Source organism: Hypanus sabinus, chromosome 16 (assembly GCF_030144855.1).
Source record: "Hypanus sabinus isolate sHypSab1 chromosome 16, sHypSab1.hap1, whole genome shotgun sequence".
Classification (NCBI taxonomy): domain Eukaryota; kingdom Metazoa; phylum Chordata; class Chondrichthyes; order Myliobatiformes; family Dasyatidae; genus Hypanus; species Hypanus sabinus.
In genome coordinates this window covers 36,923,975-36,941,247 of record NC_082721.1, presented here as the reverse complement: position 1 = coordinate 36,941,247, position 17,273 = coordinate 36,923,975, and the positions used below count along the sequence as shown (strand labels likewise).

Here is a 17,273-nt window from a genome sequence, read left to right as displayed (position 1 = left end):
TCACAATCTTTTTCTTATATTCTTAATCTTTATCATTTAGCTGCACTGCACTTTTTCAATAACACTTACTCTTACACTGCATCGTTTCTATTTTACCTTATTCTAGCTCAATGCATCATGTAATGATTTGATCGGAATGAACAACACACACAAAATGCTGCAGGAACCAGGCAAACCAGGCAGTGTCTATGTAGGGGAATTATCTGTCAATGTTTTGGGTAGAGACCCCTCATTAGAACTGGAAAGGAAGCCAGAAAAAGGTGGCAAGGGCAAGGGCAGGAGTATAAGCTGGTCACCGATAGAAGAGATCAAGAGAGACAGGTGGTTGGTGGGGGTGGGGGTGGAGATGAATGAGAAGATGGGAGGCCTTTAGAGGAAGAGGTAAAAGATTGTAAAAGGAATCTAATAGGAGAGGAAAGTGGGCAATGGAAGAAAGGGAAGAAGGAGGGGAATGGATTGACGTAACGGGTAGGTGGAAAGACGGTAACCAGAAAGGGGAATGGAAAAATAGGAGGAAGACTGAAGAAATTACTGGAGGCTAGAAAAAATCTATGCTCGTGTCTTCAGGTTGGAGGTAGAATATGAGGTGCTGGGATGGAGATCAGTGGAGAAGGTTGAGTGAACAAGTGAGTCACACAGAGAGTAATCTCTATGGAAAGTGGAGGGCTTGGGGGGGGGGAAGATGTGCGTAGTGATAGTATCCTTTTGGAGATGGTGGCACAATTGGAGAATATGTACTGAATATGGAGGCTTATGGTGTCATAGTTAAGGTCAAGCAGAACCCCATCTCTTTGAGCTGTAGCTTGGAAAATGTGACAATAATAAACCAATATCAATGCCAAAGTAATTTCTTTAAGAATTAATTTATGAAGAAATTTCTTGCCCCTCTTCTAGAAGAGACTGGCATCCTATGTTTAAAACCCTCAAAACTGAACTCTTTATATCAACACACACAATACTGCGGTGCTGAAATAGAACACATTATTATATCTCAAATGAATTCTAAAATATCTCAATTATAAGCATAACTTAGAGTTTCATCAGGGCTATGCTACTTGTTCAGAGGGAGCTACAAAGCCATAGGTTCATTTTGGCCTAGCACTTTTCTTCCATCTGCCTCTATACGGTAGCCTTTAAACTGAAAGTATGGGCAATTTTGCTAGTTGATGTTACCTGAGGGGAAGTAGAGACGTACAGGCCTGGATATCTCCATCTAGAATCATGGACCTGTGCTGCGCTAGCTGCTGTCACGCAGAGCGATACTTGTGTTTCCCCTAGCAACAGAGAAATACTTACAGGCCTCTCACTGCTGATGACTACCTTTTAAACTACTAATTGTTCCCTGGGCTTTCTGCCCATCAGCTGCTATAATGATATCAGAAGATGGGTCAAATGTTTCTGTTAATCTACACTGCAGTTACATTGGAAGTCTGAGAAGAAACCAAAAGCGCATTCCAGCCTTGTCAGCTTAGCTCATTTCTGAAGAATGCTTGCACGGAACGGAATACAATTAGTGGGAGAGGAGACTAATGAAGCAGCAAATTATCATCATCACTATACTTTGGTAAAGATATAATCTAAACTAAAATTTGTGAGAATGTCAACTGCATTCAGTACAAACAGTAAATGGAATGCCCAGGTATAACATTGGCTGTTTCATTTTGCAAGTTCCAGTCTGCCCCATCCTCTTAAAATGTGGACTCTGTGGTATATTTCCACAGCAGATCTGACCCACATGCATGCACTTGAAGTAATAGTCATAGAACAATACAGCACAGGTAAAGATCCCTGGTCCCAACTAGTCCATGCCAACCGTGGTGTCTACCCAGCTGGTTCCAATTTTCTGCATTCAAAGCACATCCCTCTAAGATTTGCCCCTTCATGTACCTATCCATATGCTTCTTATCTAATACTATTGTACCTGCCACAAGCACTCCTGCTGGCAGTCTGATGCATAATTGATAATGTTAGCAGGTAATGTGAAAAAAAGAATGCAAACCATTAGCTATTTTCGTTGAATCCATCTTGCCCAGTGATGACCAGAATCAAACTGTAAGGCCCAGCTACTTACAGAGTCTTCAGATGGTACTTTTATGACTTTGGGTCTAATGTGTATCTTGCACATTCACTAAAATACTCTTGAAAGTATACGTCATTTTTAGAATGAAGAATGGTGTGGCATGGTAATGTGGTGGTTAGCACAATGCTTTACAGTCCTAGCAACCTGGGTTCAATTCCTATTGCTGCCTGTAAGGAGTTTGTACTTTCTCTCTGTGGCTGCGTAGGTATCCTCTGGGTGCTCCAGTTTCCTCCCATAGTCCAAAGGTACACCAATTGGTAGGTTAATTGTCCTGTGATTAGGCTAGGATTAAAATGGCGGATTGTTGGGCAGTGTGGCTCAAAGACCCAGAAATCCTACTCTGCCCCGCATCACAATAAATAAATAAATAGTAAGTATAGTATTTACAGAATACAACAGGTCACTCAATCCAATCAATCAAACCACCTCCTATCATTCCCCATCCACTCCATTCCCACCTCTGCTTATGTAATGACATATTTGCCTTAATCATGATCTTCTAAATGTCTCCTAGACTACTTGTATCGATGGCTTTTGGTTCTCCTATTTGCTACAAATGAAAAATCTCCACATTACAAAACCTCTAAGAACTCTGCTTCATCACACCTGAAGAGAAAGGAGGGACCCAGCCCCTTCGTCCTTTCCTGACAGGCATACCTCAGAAGATCCAGTATTATTTTCATTTCTGAACTCACTCTGATGCATCCTCCCTCTTCGTAAAATGGCAGCCTGAAATCTAAAGGAGTGTTTTACCTTGCCATGACTCAATATAGGTTTAAGTACATTAATTTTATGCCTGGGAAAATAACCCTGAGGTTCTTGGTTTGCATTATGGTCTTATTAGCTTGCAGAACATCTTTCAGTGTTTTATACCAGCAACACCCACACCCTGTAAAATGAGAGTAATTATTTCATTATGCCCTTGAAAAGGAGATGTAGAGCTGACACAGCCTCCTTGGTAAACTGGAGCTGTTGAGGGAAGGTCCAGGATTTCAACCCAACTGCAATAGTGACAGAGACTTGGAAGAGAATTTGCAATCTGCAGCACTTTTATAAGCAGGTCTCCCTTTCCCTTCCGGGAGGTTGAGCTTGGAAGGTTCAGGATATGCTGCAAAAAGATCTTTCCATGTTGCTGCCGTGCACTGCATTGCAGATAATGAACACAAGCAGCTGACTTGTGTAGGGAGTGAAGTTTTAAGATGCTGTTAGAACTACCAGTCAAGAGGGCTGCTCAGTCCTGGACAGGGCTGAGTTTAATTGGAGCTTCACTCATCCAGGGAAGTGATCATTTACACTCCTGGTAATTGCTTTGCAAATAGTAAGAAGAGTCTGGGAAATCTAGGGGTGGTCATTCACTATGGAGCTTCCTATTTTTATAGCAGATTTAGTTGTCCCTATTAAGTTTTTTTTTAACGTCCTGGCTACTTGGTGATACAATTGTCCAAAGACAGCTGGACAGTCACCCTACACTGGAGTAAGTTCTTGTCTGATACTTGTGTAGCTCACATTACTTGCCACTTAGCAACCTATATCTCAATGATACCCAGGTTCAGCTCAAAGGTTGGAATGAAATGCTTAATTTTGAGAGAAACTGTGAATGGACTTGAACAATGCAATTATCAGTAAATACTCCTGACATTGTAGTGGACAGAAGTTCAACAGTGAGGGAACTTAAAATGGTTCACTGTAGATTACTACCCAATACAGCAACAAACAATCTGCTGAAGGAACTCAGCAGGTTGAGATGCATCAGTGATGCCAATGGCCAAACTGATTCTCCTCCATCACACAGAACCATTTTCCTTTGTGTAGGGTAATTCTCTTGCTTAGAGAGGTTTGCTCTAAATTCCCTTTAAGTTCATTTTTTGTCAGGGGTCTTTAGTACCTCGTGGCTAAGGGTAGTTTGTTATTCTCCCTCTAGATTTCAGCTCTTCAATATTTGGGCCAAGGTAATAAAGCTTTTTTTAAAAATTGAGGTCTGGAATCTGATGGCGCTGAAGATAGCAAAGCTAAACTTGAGAGAACATTTTACTGGAGATGGATAATGACTGATTACATTATTGACTCCACTTCGCTGATTAAGAATAAATTAATGAAGCAATGGTTATCCAAACTACATTTGCCCCGCTTTTAGTGGGAAAGCACACCTGAGCAGTTAACTATTGTATTAATGAGGCTAATGTTGCAATTGTACTGGAGTTGTCTGACCACGGACAGGTTACTATGGAATATAAATGCTATTTGTGGCAGCCAGGTTGTTACAGCCTACACCCTTTTCTATATCCAGGGTACCATGTCTATAATATTCACCTTGGATTTTTTATATACTTGTATCTTTTGTTTATCTACTGTTTGTTTTCCCACACAAATCCAACCATAGAATAGCTAACATTTCCCATGTTAAAATTCTTTTATCAATTTTTCCTTACTCAGCATGTTTACTAAAACCTTCCTGCAATTGATTCCACCTTCCAATCTGACCATTGCCCCAACTTTCAAACTCACAGCCAGTTAACATATCTTACTGCTTCTTATTTCCCGACTTTGCAATTTATTCATTAAAATATTTTCAATGCTTCACTGAAGCCCTTTTGGAAGTCCAGATATATTGCCTACTATTACATTTCCTATGTCAACTCTGTTATCTCTACAAGTCTCCCAATCTAATACTCAAGAGGTAATTCTACAGTAGGACATTATTTAATAATGGCATTTACATGGAGTGTGAGCTGCAATATTTGTTTGATTTCCTGCCAGTGATTTCAATTCTTAAGTCAAACACAATTAATTCATGATTTCCTGACCTATGCTTATTAATTTTGAGAGTGGGTTTCAATCCAATACAATTATTTGAAATACTTTATCTGAAAATATACAGTAAAATAAGCTTGAACAATGAACATCAACTTCACAATAAACATGATGTAAATGTAAAATTGATAATGGTTTTGCAAGAAAATACAACTCTATTCAAAAGAATACAGATGGGTAAAAGTGCTATACTATTGAGATAAGGGGAGAGTAAAAGGCACTTTATGCTTTTTGTAAATTCCCTACAGGTCCTTCCTGTGTTGTTAGGGCTCAGTCCCTACAAACCACTTGTTTCCTGGATAGATTGCAGGTCAGTCATGCTAAGTGTGAACTAAGTTCCCACCCAGCATAAGGAGCACGCAATCCGGCAGCAGCCAGCAGATTCATTCTATCAGTTCTCACAAAGGCTGGTTCGTACGCATGGGCTGCACTTTTTGTATCTGTAAACTGGGGAGGACCTTTATTGTGCATTTTTCTCTCCTAGTCACAGCAAGTGTACGCATTGAGAAGTTCCACAGTTGTTGCACACTCCATCATCCTCAGTACCTTCCAACCTATTAAAATAAATGGATGGACAATCAGTGGCTATAACAGTGATAGAAACACAAAAAATAGGTGCAGGAGTAGGCCATTAGGCCCTTCGAGCCTGCACCACCATTCAGTATGATCATGGCTGATCATCCAACTCAAAACCCTGTGCCTGCTTTCTCTCCATACCCCCTGATCCCTTTAGCCACAAGGGCCATATCTAACATCCTCTTAAATATAGCCAATGAACCGGCCTCAACTGTTTCCTGTGGCAGAGATTTCCACAGATTCACCACTCTGTGTGTGAAGAAGTTTTTCCTCATCTCGGTCCTAAAAGACTTCCCCTTTATCCTTAAACTGTGACCCCTCGTTCTGGACTTGCCCAACATCGGAAACAATCTTCCTGCATCTAGCCTGTCCAACCCCTTTGGAATTTTATACGTTTCAGTAAGATCCCCCCTCAATCTTCTAAATTCCAGTGAGTATAAGCCTAGTCGATCCAGTCTTTCTTCATATGAAAGTCCTGCCATCCCAGGAATCAATCTGGTGAACCTTTTCTGTACTCTCTCTATGGCAAGAATGTCTTTCCTCAGATTAGGGGACCAAAACTGCACACAATATTCTAGGTGTGGTCTCACCAAGACCTTGTACAACTGCAGTAGAACCTCCCTGCTCCTGTACTCAAATCCTTTTGTTATGAATGCCAACATATCATTTGCCTTTTTCACCGCCTGCTGTACCTGCATGCTCCAGTGATGTCTAGCACTTACCAAAATATTGCATTGTATTCCTATACATGATCCCTCAAACCAGGTGTTCCGAACCTTTTTTTATGCCGTTGACCCTAGGTTGGCAATCCCTACCTTAAACACAACTGGTATGGGTATATCTGATAATATCAGTGATTAGAACAGAATATATTCTGTTTCCTTAGTGTTAATAAGGACACCTTCTATCCCACTGTTATCATTCTTCGACAGATCTCCAGTAAAATGAGATGGACTCTGTCTTACAATCTACCTTAAATTATCTTGTTTATAGTTTAACTGCACTGCAATTTTTCGATAGCTTCTACACTTTATTCTGCATTGTTACTGCTTTACCTTATTCTAGCTCAGTGCACAGAGCAATCATCTGTGTAAACAGTATTCAAGACAAGCTGTTGACAGTATTTTAGTGCATAAGGCAATAATAAACCAATAATAGTATCTACATTATAAATGGTCATGTTTAAAGATTTCCCAAATTCAAATATAAAAACTAAATGTTATTCTTAAGCCAGAATTCACATGCATATTTGAATACACCATTGTCTGATGAACTGCGTCAACCATTTCATGGTTGCTGGCTTGTTTTGGGTAATATTTATGGAAGTGTTTGGAGGTTGTTATACACACACTTGCGTAACCCAAACTGATCACTTATCGCCACTTGGTCAACATAACACATGTTTCCTTTTTAACACATTTCTATGAAACACGAGAACCTGGGAACCGAGAAACAATCCAATCCTCAAATCCTCTGATACAAAAAGCACAGATGTGTAACTGATCTGCCAGTAAATCAATATGGATTTGTATGACAGTACATCAGTTATCAAATGTCAGCTGCCACCTTCATGTCAAACTTGCAAGCAATGGCTGTCTTTTGTAGTTTTGAATCTGTTAGCACAGTTGACCACATGAACCATCTCTTCATGCTGATTTGTGAATCCTGAGTATAGCTGATTCAATCCCAGTAATCATTTTGTTGAGAGCTGAAAGACCTTTTGTTTATCAATATAGGGGTCTCTGACCAAAGATTAAACCAGCAGCAGCAAAGCTGAAAAATAATTAGACTTTATTTTCAAAGCCAAGATATTTAGCAGGCTTAGGATGCCAAGTATCTGGAATATAAACAGTGGACAAAGGGTACACTTTAGCAGACGCTCCTTGAACTACTTAACATTTTTAGTATCTTTTGTTTCTCATTCCAATGCCCGTGCTGTTCTTCCACTTGAGCAGCAATAGATTGTAGTGTGGCTTTGTAGTAGGAAGAAAGCTGCCAATGGTCACTTCAGTGGCACAGACACCAATCTGCCCGACGCACTGTCTCTGAAATGTTATTGAGTATCCTGTTGGACAACAGCTCAGGTCCCTGATACGTGGTTCTATGCTTTAGAAGGATAATAGAAAGCACCTACTGATCCAAGTACAGGTGCTAGCAGGTTTACATTTCAAGGAACTACAGTGTGCAAATGGGCCTTTCAGTGCACTGACCCTGCAACCATCAAGAACCCAGCTCCACTAACCCTATACTTCCACTCTGTTCTCCTCACAGTCTCCCATATACCCTGCAACTCCCCCCCCCCCCAGAGATTCTACCACTCACCCACACACCAGGGGCAATTCATAGTGGCCATTTAACCTCTAGACCTTCACATCATTAGAATATGGAAGAAAACCAGAAAAGTAAAAGAAATCTATGCAGTTGCTAGAAGAAACGGCAAGCTCCACACAGACCGCAAAGGTCAGAATTGCCCCAGGACACTTCAGTTGGAGCTGCATCTTTACAGGAAATGCCACTGTGGTCAGCTGCCACCTTCACAATAAACCTGCAAATGATGACTGCCTCTTCTAGTTTTAAATCTTTTCACACTTGTACTTCTCACAACCTCAAGGACTTCATATGTTTAATGACCAATTAGTACTTTACAAAGTGCAGCCAGTGTACTGGTGGAGCAAACCTGACAACCATTTTGTGCACAGCACTCAGCATAAAAAGGAGGTGGATTGTTGGCAGTGTATTCTCAGAAAACATTTACAAGCGATGTTCACTCAGTCCACAAATATCCTGTTGCTCCTTTCAAAAGCCTTGAATGTTTTTCAAGGACAATCATCTTTATAACACCAAAAATTAACCATTTATTTATTTCACATTTTCTGTATAGCTTGCTGCTCTTCGTGCCTTCAGACTGTTAAAGGTCTGCAGCTGAAATGCTATGTCCATTGTGAACGGTGTGAGACAAGGGAAACATTCAAGAGGAGGTATGAGGCCCATTAATACTTTCAAAGCTTTAAATTATGAAGAAAGATTGGAGGTATGCAACATTATTAGCCTTCAAAGAAAATGTCTGATAGCTGATACTACAGAGGCATAAAAGATAATCCAAGGATAAATCCAGAACAGGAAAAAAAAAAGTGGATATGGGATATAAAAAACTATAAAAAGTAAAATTCACATGGAAAACTGCAATTTCTTCACAAAAAGAGCTATGAGCACAATGAATGGACTCCCAGATATAAAAAGAAATGACATTCCTGTAACATTTAAGAAGGAATTAGATGTCATATTGAAGGAATACATGATAAATCTGAACGTGGGCATGAAAATAGACTCAAAGGTCTTTCTTGCCTGCACTGTGATCTCATGACTTTGTGGCAGTGCAATAAAAAATCATCTTGAAGTTCTGAAGTAATTTAGGATGCCAAAGATATGCAGATTGAAATGCAAGTACTTTCTTTTTTATTGCAGGGACTCAAATGAAGCAATTATACAATAGGAGCCTAATAGTTAAACAGAATTGCTCCTTATCATGATGCTGCTCACAAATCTCAGCTGGTTGTGATATTATTCAAATAATTTGGACAAAGATATACGTAGGCTGATCAGCACACTTGCAGATGACAAAACAGTTGACAGTGAAGGTTGTCAAAGGATTTAACAGGATATAGACTTGTAGGAAGTACGGACAGAGAAATGGCAAATGAGGTTTAATCTGGACGAGTGTGAGGTGTTGAATTTTGGGAGATCAAATGGAAAGGAGAAATATATAGTATATGGAAAAACTCTTAGATGCACTGATATCCAGGGAGATCTTGGGGTGTAACACTCAGAGAGTGGCAACATATGCAGATGGGGTAGTAAAGAAAGTGCACAGCCTACTTTAGCATAAAAATCAAGAAGTCACATCGCAGTTGTATAAAACATTAGTGGGTTACATTTGGAGTATTGTTTGACACATTATAGGAAATACATGGAGGCTTTGCAAGTGATACAGGAGAGGTTTACTAGGATGTTACCTGGATTGGAGAGTCTTAGTTAATAAGGAGAGTTACACAAACTTGGATCATTTTCTGTGGAGCACTGGAAGCTGAGGGGTGACCTGATAGAAATATATAAGAATATGAGAGATTATAGATAGGATAGAATCTGATTCTCATGATGGAAATTGAAAAAAAATTGAGGTTAAAGGGAATGGTAGATGCCTGAAACGCAGTCCCTGCCACACAGCAACTTTTAACAGACATTTTGACAAGCACAGAAGCAGGCAGGAATATAGACTAGGGCAGATAGGGTTGGTCTGGATTGGCATTAAGGTCGGATATACATTGTGGTTGAAAGTGCCTGCTCTTATCAATATGGAAACTCAGAAAAAAAAATTACGTACATTTTGTAAAGTAAACTTCCCAATTTCCATCACTGATATCTATCTACTATAAACCTACAGACTCCCATAGCTACCTGAACTACACCTCCAATCCTGGCTCTATCCACCATATTCATCACCCTCCCCCCACCAGGTCCCACCCACCCATTATCTGCAAACTTATCTACCAAGTTCTTTTCTCCCTAGTTCCTGTCCTATCATCTGCCCTACCTGGTTCCATCTGTCCATCATACCTCGCTAATCTAGTTCCACCTATCATCTCCCAATCTCTGTCTCCACCCTCCTTCTCACACCTGGCTCCATCTGTTGTACCACCAATGAGACTTTGACTCAGTATACTCCCTTCACCTCTCTCTCAATTCTATATACTGGATATCTTCCCTCTACACACTCAGTCCTGTCGCAGGGTCTCAAGCTGAAATGTTAAACACCTCTTTGTCTCCTGAGATGCTGCTTGATACGCGTAAAGCCATGTTTATGTGTAATGCTGTTTAGTATTGTTTTGGGAGTGAACAACATTCTAAGTCGTTCTTGGTTGTGGATGGTTTGATTTCTGCTGTGGAGTTTTTAATAAAGGCCAATACTCTGTGTCAGACAGGATCACAGAAAGGGTGTGAATCTGCTGCAGCCTTTCAATAAAGGTCAGAAGAATAATCTTCCGCTCGATTGACTGTCAACTCTCACAGGGGATTATGGAATCTTAATTTTAATTGAGTCATACAAAGCACAAATTCTTCTTAAAAGAGCAAAATTATTTAAAAGTTCACTATAAACAAATTTAATGTGATCCTTTTCTGTTGGACTCACACAAGTAGGACAATGACTTTTTAAACATGTCAAAAACCTGTCACATGAAAATGATTCACAGATTGGGTAATGGCTAGCTGTAAATTGTAACTTGATCAGGCCAACTGACAGACATCATAGACCACAGGAGTGAAGCTTGAGCAGGTTGAGATACATTTGTTGCCTTTTCTCTACTGCCTGCAGTTTATCAATCATCCTATTTTATTGTATAGTTACATTTCTCCTCCAATCTTTTCTCTTGAAAGTGGCAACTCTTTTTACTTTTAAGTTCAACCAAATTGCAATTCAATGTGTGCAAGTCTTGTTTGCTAGTGACCACAACCTATTCCATGAAAGTAAGCATTTAATATGAATGTTCAAGACGTGCATACAGGCCTTTTCCACCAGGACTTGCTGAAGAATCAGAAATACTGGGTTCTGTCATGTTGCCTGCGAACCATAGCATGAAGGAAATGAAATCATACCTTCAGTGGTCTTTTAGAGAGTGGTCAACTGTCAATCCTTTCTTTTAGAGAAGATCATATGGTTGCAGAGCACAGCTTCAGTTGTGTGAGCAGGCTCTGCTGGGGTCCCACAGCCGCTAATTTTTTTGACCAGGCCCGTTCATGAAGAATGGCTACAAAACATGTGGCGGAGAGCTGCCAGAACGTGTAGAGCCACAGTCGCATGCCAGAACATTCAGAGGAAGTGAGAATAGAAGTGAGACTAATGTATTTTCTTGGCTGGGAAATCTGCCAGCATTTATTGCACTTCCCTACTTGCCCTCAAACTGAGTAGATGATGGACTGCTTAAGAGGACATAAAAGATAACTGCATATTCACATATAAGCAAGACTGGGTAAGAAGGCAGATTTGCCTGAAAAATATTTGATGAACCAAATGCCCTTTTTTGTACAAGAAGCTGATATTACCATTATTGATTATTAGATTTTTTTTTAAATCCAGGTTATTATTTGATATAAACCCCACACCACTGTCATAAATCTGAGCTCAGGACCTTTAGTCTTGGCCTCTGGATTACTAGACTGGACCACCCACCATACCCAATTGGTTTAGGGCTCAGTGGGTAACAGACGCAAAGTCAAAGAGAACAGAAGCTTTAGATCTAGTAGTCATTTGTGCTTGAAATGACTTCACCATTGCCCTAGTCTATTTGTAAACCACAATGTGGGAAAGGGAAGGTTAACAAAGAAAGCATTCAATTAGAACCCAGGAGAATAATTTCATTTTCTATCCAGAAAGCACCAACTGTTCAGTCCTAAAGGTAATAGAAGGAAGAAACCAAAAAAAATCTGAAAAATAGCTCTGAGGTAATCACTAAAATAATCAACAAATTGTAACAGTGTAATTGCTTCCATTTATGAACAGTTTGCACTTTGTACAGTGGGAAATACAAAGTAATCTTAAAGGCTAGTTCTAAGAATCAGATGCTAAGATTTTGTAAGATTATAAAGAACATAAAAGAGCTAATGCAAAATTACATTATATTGTCAAAGCTCCTATAATGACTGCTAAGGAAGTCAGGCTGTCAGTGAGAGAGTCTTTTTGATTTCATGATTACAATAGAATATGTTAGTCTACAAGGACCGTTTGTGCAGACTGTGGGAGGTAAAAAGCGGTAGCATTTTAACAAGCCGGTCTCAGACTTTAGAGGTTCACTGCCCTTGAAAGAGTAAGCAACCTCTGCACCTTTGCAGATAGCAAGCTCAGCTTTCCTGAAAACATTGAAGAAGAATAGCCCATTTATAAAAAGAGTAAAAATTAAATATCGATATGCCTTTAATCGATGCCCAGCACCTTAAGGTGCTAAACCAATATATGGGTCATTGACTTCTTCTTGCATTCATTCTAACAGTATGAACAACCCTTAAAATCAACAGAGAGGAACCAACCTATGATGATCTTGTTGCTACAGTCATGATGTTGCATGCCATTCCTTTTCCTGCCCAACAAGTTGTCTATTAGCTCCCTTAGTATCCTGCTACTTACAGTTCTCTGTTCTTATTTATTATTTTGGGCTAATTCAGCAAACCTTAGCCAAAGGATTAGCTGAGCAGCAAGACTCAAAGTCCAGGGCAGAAATTCAGGATGTTTTAATTTGCGATCACTGATGGAGAATATGGATAAGTAAACAGTGGGAATAGATTTTATGGCTTGTTGAGACTCATAGTGGATGAACAACCCACGATTACTGTGACTATAGATAAAGAATGGGCATAAAGGGAGAAGCTGGGGTGATGAGGATCATTCCTTGAGCTAAGCCTTAAGGAGAGTCTGACTATCACCTCCCAAACTTCACATTTCATCTTTCCTCCCTCACCCACCTACCTTCTTTCTCAGCTGGTTTGAGCTATCATTTTCCAACTTGGACTCCATCCCCTCTCCCCACCTTCTTGTTCTGACGTCTCCCCCCTTCCTTTCCATTCTAAATGAAGGGTCTCAGTCTGAAACATTGACTGTTCATTCCTCTCATAGAGGTTGTCTGACCTGCTGAGTTCCTCCAGCATCTTCTATCTGCCTTGCAACCAGGAAATAAATGCATAAGTGAATCATCAATCTCTAAACGTGTGTCAAAGAAACAACTACCCAGGTTCACCATCAATTATTAATAAAACTTGTTTCAGAATTCATTCAACATTTATTCAATTGTGTTGCTCACGGTATTCAAATATTAATATAAAAGTTATGACTGAGTTTTCTCCAGTATTTTTCAATATAGACCATATGCTGTTCTTTAATCATCCCAGAAATGAATCATTTTGAGAGGTCATAAAACTCACACCACACATCATCAACCCATTTACCATCTCTAATGTGTAATGCTGGTTGGCCAACAGTGAGTTCTGGATGTACTTGCAATTAATTGTTGGAATTGCTGGAAGCTGAGGGAGAGTTCTATCCAAAAAAAGGTAGGGATGATCAAACTGAGAAGAACAGTTTTCCAAATACCATGCAGATCCTAACAATTGAGTCCCTTTAGGCAAATACTCCATCCACTGAAATCCAGATTTAACATTGGTCTACAAGAGTAACATAGTGAATGATTTCCAGTGCAACAATAAGGAACAATATTTCATCACCCATCATTGCAACCTTTGGACTTTTTAGGCAAGCAGCTTTTTCTATTTGCGTCTTACAACTCTAATATTATTTATTCTCTCTCTCTCTCTCTCTCTCGTCTAATCTTTTGCAATAACAACCAAGATACCGGAAGAACTCAACAAGTCAGGGAGGATCTGTGGAGGGAAAGGAGCAGTGTAAGTTTCGTGAAGAACCTTCAGCTGGATTGAAAAATAAGCATGAGAAAGCTGGTATATATATAAAAAAATAAAGGGAAGGGTGAAGCAAGAGTTAACAACCAATAGGTAGATCTAGGTGAGGAGGAATGACAGGCAGATGAAAGAGAGGAGAATGGAAATTGTGACAGAAGCTGGGAGGTGAGAAGAAAAAGTGAGAAAGGCTTCAGATGATGGATTCTGATTGGAAATTAAAGATAGAGCATGAAGTCAAGTGAGGCGGGTGGAAAGGGCAGATAGGAACAATAGGGGGTGGAGAACTTGTGGAAAATGCATGTGGGTGATAGGGGAGAGTGTACGAGGCACTGGGTAGATCAGGAGGAGAAAGAAAAGTAACAGGGGTGACAGTTCACCAGACAACTTTCAGCATTCTCTTTTGCTTAAAAAAATTAGCAATTGTTGTTTTCTGCCTTTCATGGTTCCAACATATTTAGTGTTTTTTTTAATCGTTTGCTAACTATACTTCATCTAATTACTAGATGGCCCTAAAACATCACCCTGTCTCCATCCTCACTTTGCTCTCTCTACCCTTCCCCCTCTCTACAATTTAAGTTTTCTTCTCCAGCTCCCGTGAAGGTTCATAGACCTGAGACCTGAAATATTAACTTTGTTTCTTTCTCCATAGTTGCTTCATGGCCTGCTGAGTATTTCCAGCATTTTTGCTTTTCAGCTTAATTCAGAGAATCTTGTTCACTTTCTGTTAAAACAATGAGGCAAGTTTGATTTCTGATTCAGACGATTTTAGCATTTAACCCCTGATGTGACCTCAAGCTGCCTGCTTCTGGGAGTCAAAGTTCATCTCACTTGATGACACTGTCCCAAATCCATTACCAAACCATCATCTTCATTCTTTCCCTGGTCATTATTTTCCATATTTCCTCATAGCATAGAAGGAAACCATTTGGCCCATCAAGTCTATGGCAGCTCTCAGACAAATCCTATCAATCCCATTCTCCCATTTACTTCTCACCCACATTTCCATCAGTTTAACCCTGAATCTTCAATCATTAGACATAATTATAGATAAACAAAACAATCAGTGAATATTTGAGATGTTGGTGAAAAGTGAAGCACCTGGAGTAAATCCACATGGTCACAAGGAGAACACAGAAACTCCTAGTAGACAGCAGTTGGGTCAGGACTGAACACGAGCACAACTGTGAGACAGCTGCACTACCTCCAGTGCTACTGTCCCACCCAAAGTAATACATGACAGTGTTAAATTTGCTACATGAACAAAAATTGTTGTTGCTTAATAACTCCCAGAATGTTTTTTTGTGAACAGTGCTGATTAATTCCTTAACTCTTCAGTTTGGCTTGCTCCTCCAACAAGTGACCTGACCCAAATAGTTATTTTGAACTCAAGCCCAGTGAATGCTGTGAAGCTAACTGGTCATAAAGGACATCGCCAACGGACCACCCATCCAGATGTATGAATTGGATCATAATCAGAAGCAGGATTCCTGACTCCGTTTCCCTGAGAATAATTACGGCATCTCAGCTGAACCGTGGCAGAGGATCAGTCATCTCAGGGCAACTGGAGATGAACCTTCCTGGACTAGATGGTTCCACTTCATGCTTTGCCCATGCTAAATGTACATTCCAAACACTGGCCTTAGAAACACCTGATGGATTTTTAAACAGCATAAATAATTAATAATTCAGAAACTGGACTTGGCAGTCCTGGTGACTGATTCCCTAAACTTGCACACACTTGGAATACTGTGAGCAGTTTTGGGCCCATACCTAAGAAAGAATGTGTTGGCATTAGAGTGGGTCCAGAGGAGGTTTATGAAATTTCCCTGGGAATGAAAGGGTAAATGTAATGCTCTGGGGCTGTATTCTCTAGAGTTTAGAAGAATGGGGGGGGGGGGGGTGTAGAATCTCTTTTAAACCTACCAACCATCAATAGGCCTACACAGACTACATGGGGATAAGATGTTTCTAATTGTGGGTAAGTCTAGGATCAGAAGGTACAGCTTCAGTGTAGCAGGATATCCCTTTTAAATAGAGACAAGGAAGAATTTATTTAGCGGGAAGGTGCTGAATCTGTGGAATTTATTGTTACAAATTGCTGTGGAGGATAAATCATTGTGTATATTTAAAGCAGCAGTTGATATTTTCTTGAGTAGTAACTATGGTTACAGGGAGAAGGCAGGAGAAGGGGGTTGAGAGGGGAAATAAGTCAATCATGATTGAAAAGTAAAGCAGACTCTTATAGACTGAATGGTCTAGTTCAGCTCCTTTGTCTATTGATCTTGTAATAAGAACTCACAAAGAATTCTAGAATCAGATCTGACAGGTTAGAGTACTGTATTTATATTAATTTCATTTTAATTGGTTTCCCACTGGAGTTAAAGCTTATAATTTAAAGAGATGATAAATATGCCCATCAATCTGCAAATATAGCTCCTCCCCAGGTTATGAACAGCAAACATATGTACACGCCGTGTCTGGGAGGCCCATGGGATGAATATGCCAGCATCTTCAGACATGTGGAATCTTGGCTTGGTGGCTGTAGTTCTGACTTGCAAACTGTTTAGGCTGCGAGCAGTTCACTGGAATGGATTTCTGCCAGAACCTGGGGATGATCTTAATCGGATCCAGTTCAGCAGAAAGATCAAGTTCATTTCTGAGCCAAACATTTTCAAAAATAGTATAATATTCCTACTTTTTTTTTAATTGGTAGTTTTGACTCAGAATTGAGATGGGTTGAATTTGTGCTGGATGATTCAGCTGGTAGCTAACACTTGCTCTTGGGTTAAGAGGTGGTTGGATCTCATGTGACTTTCCTTTCTAGTAATAAGTGACTAATGGGGCCTTGACGACAAATAATGAAGTGGTTAATGTTTGTAACTCCCAGGGTATAGCTTAGGTGGCTACACAGCTAACCATTGCTACTAACAGCAGGAGTTTATTGCCTACTGGTAATTTGTTATTTTTAAAATCACTGGCCGGAACAAAGCTCTAAGAGGACATGAAGCAACAAGTTATGAAGGCATCTAGTATTTTGAAGGCTCTTTCTCAGTTTTTTAAAGATTATATTTATTATGTCAATAAATACAAAATGGGGATAATGTGTGGTCAGTGACTTGTCAAATTTTGAGCTTTCCTTATTTCGTAGTGACTGTCAAACTGAAAGTTAAACCTCTAACCAGGGAAAATGGGAAGTTTATTTTAATTCTCCAGATATTGAGAAATGAATGCATTGTCTGTATGCTAACTCGGTTATCGTGTAGTAATAAGATTTCATTGAAGCCTTTTGTTTCAGATTGCCGTACATGAAAAAATAAAATTGCAGTCGGCTGTAATGTGTCTAGGA

General features: G+C 39.8%; 1 protein-coding gene across 8 annotated transcripts in view; it reads right to left on the bottom strand.

Moving 5' to 3' along the window:
* The window catches only part of sema6bb (sema domain, transmembrane domain (TM), and cytoplasmic domain, (semaphorin) 6Bb), a 617,098-nt gene that overhangs the window by 446,801 nt on the left and 153,024 nt on the right, over window positions 1-17,273 (bottom strand). The window contains exon 3 of one of the 8 annotated variants that reach the window (XM_059991590.1): window positions 5,350-5,445. The exons of the other annotated variants lie outside the window; for them this stretch is intronic. The gene's annotated coding sequence lies outside the window, so the exon portion shown is untranslated. The remainder of the gene's footprint in view (window positions 1-5,349; window positions 5,446-17,273) is intronic. 8 annotated transcript variants of the gene reach the window in all.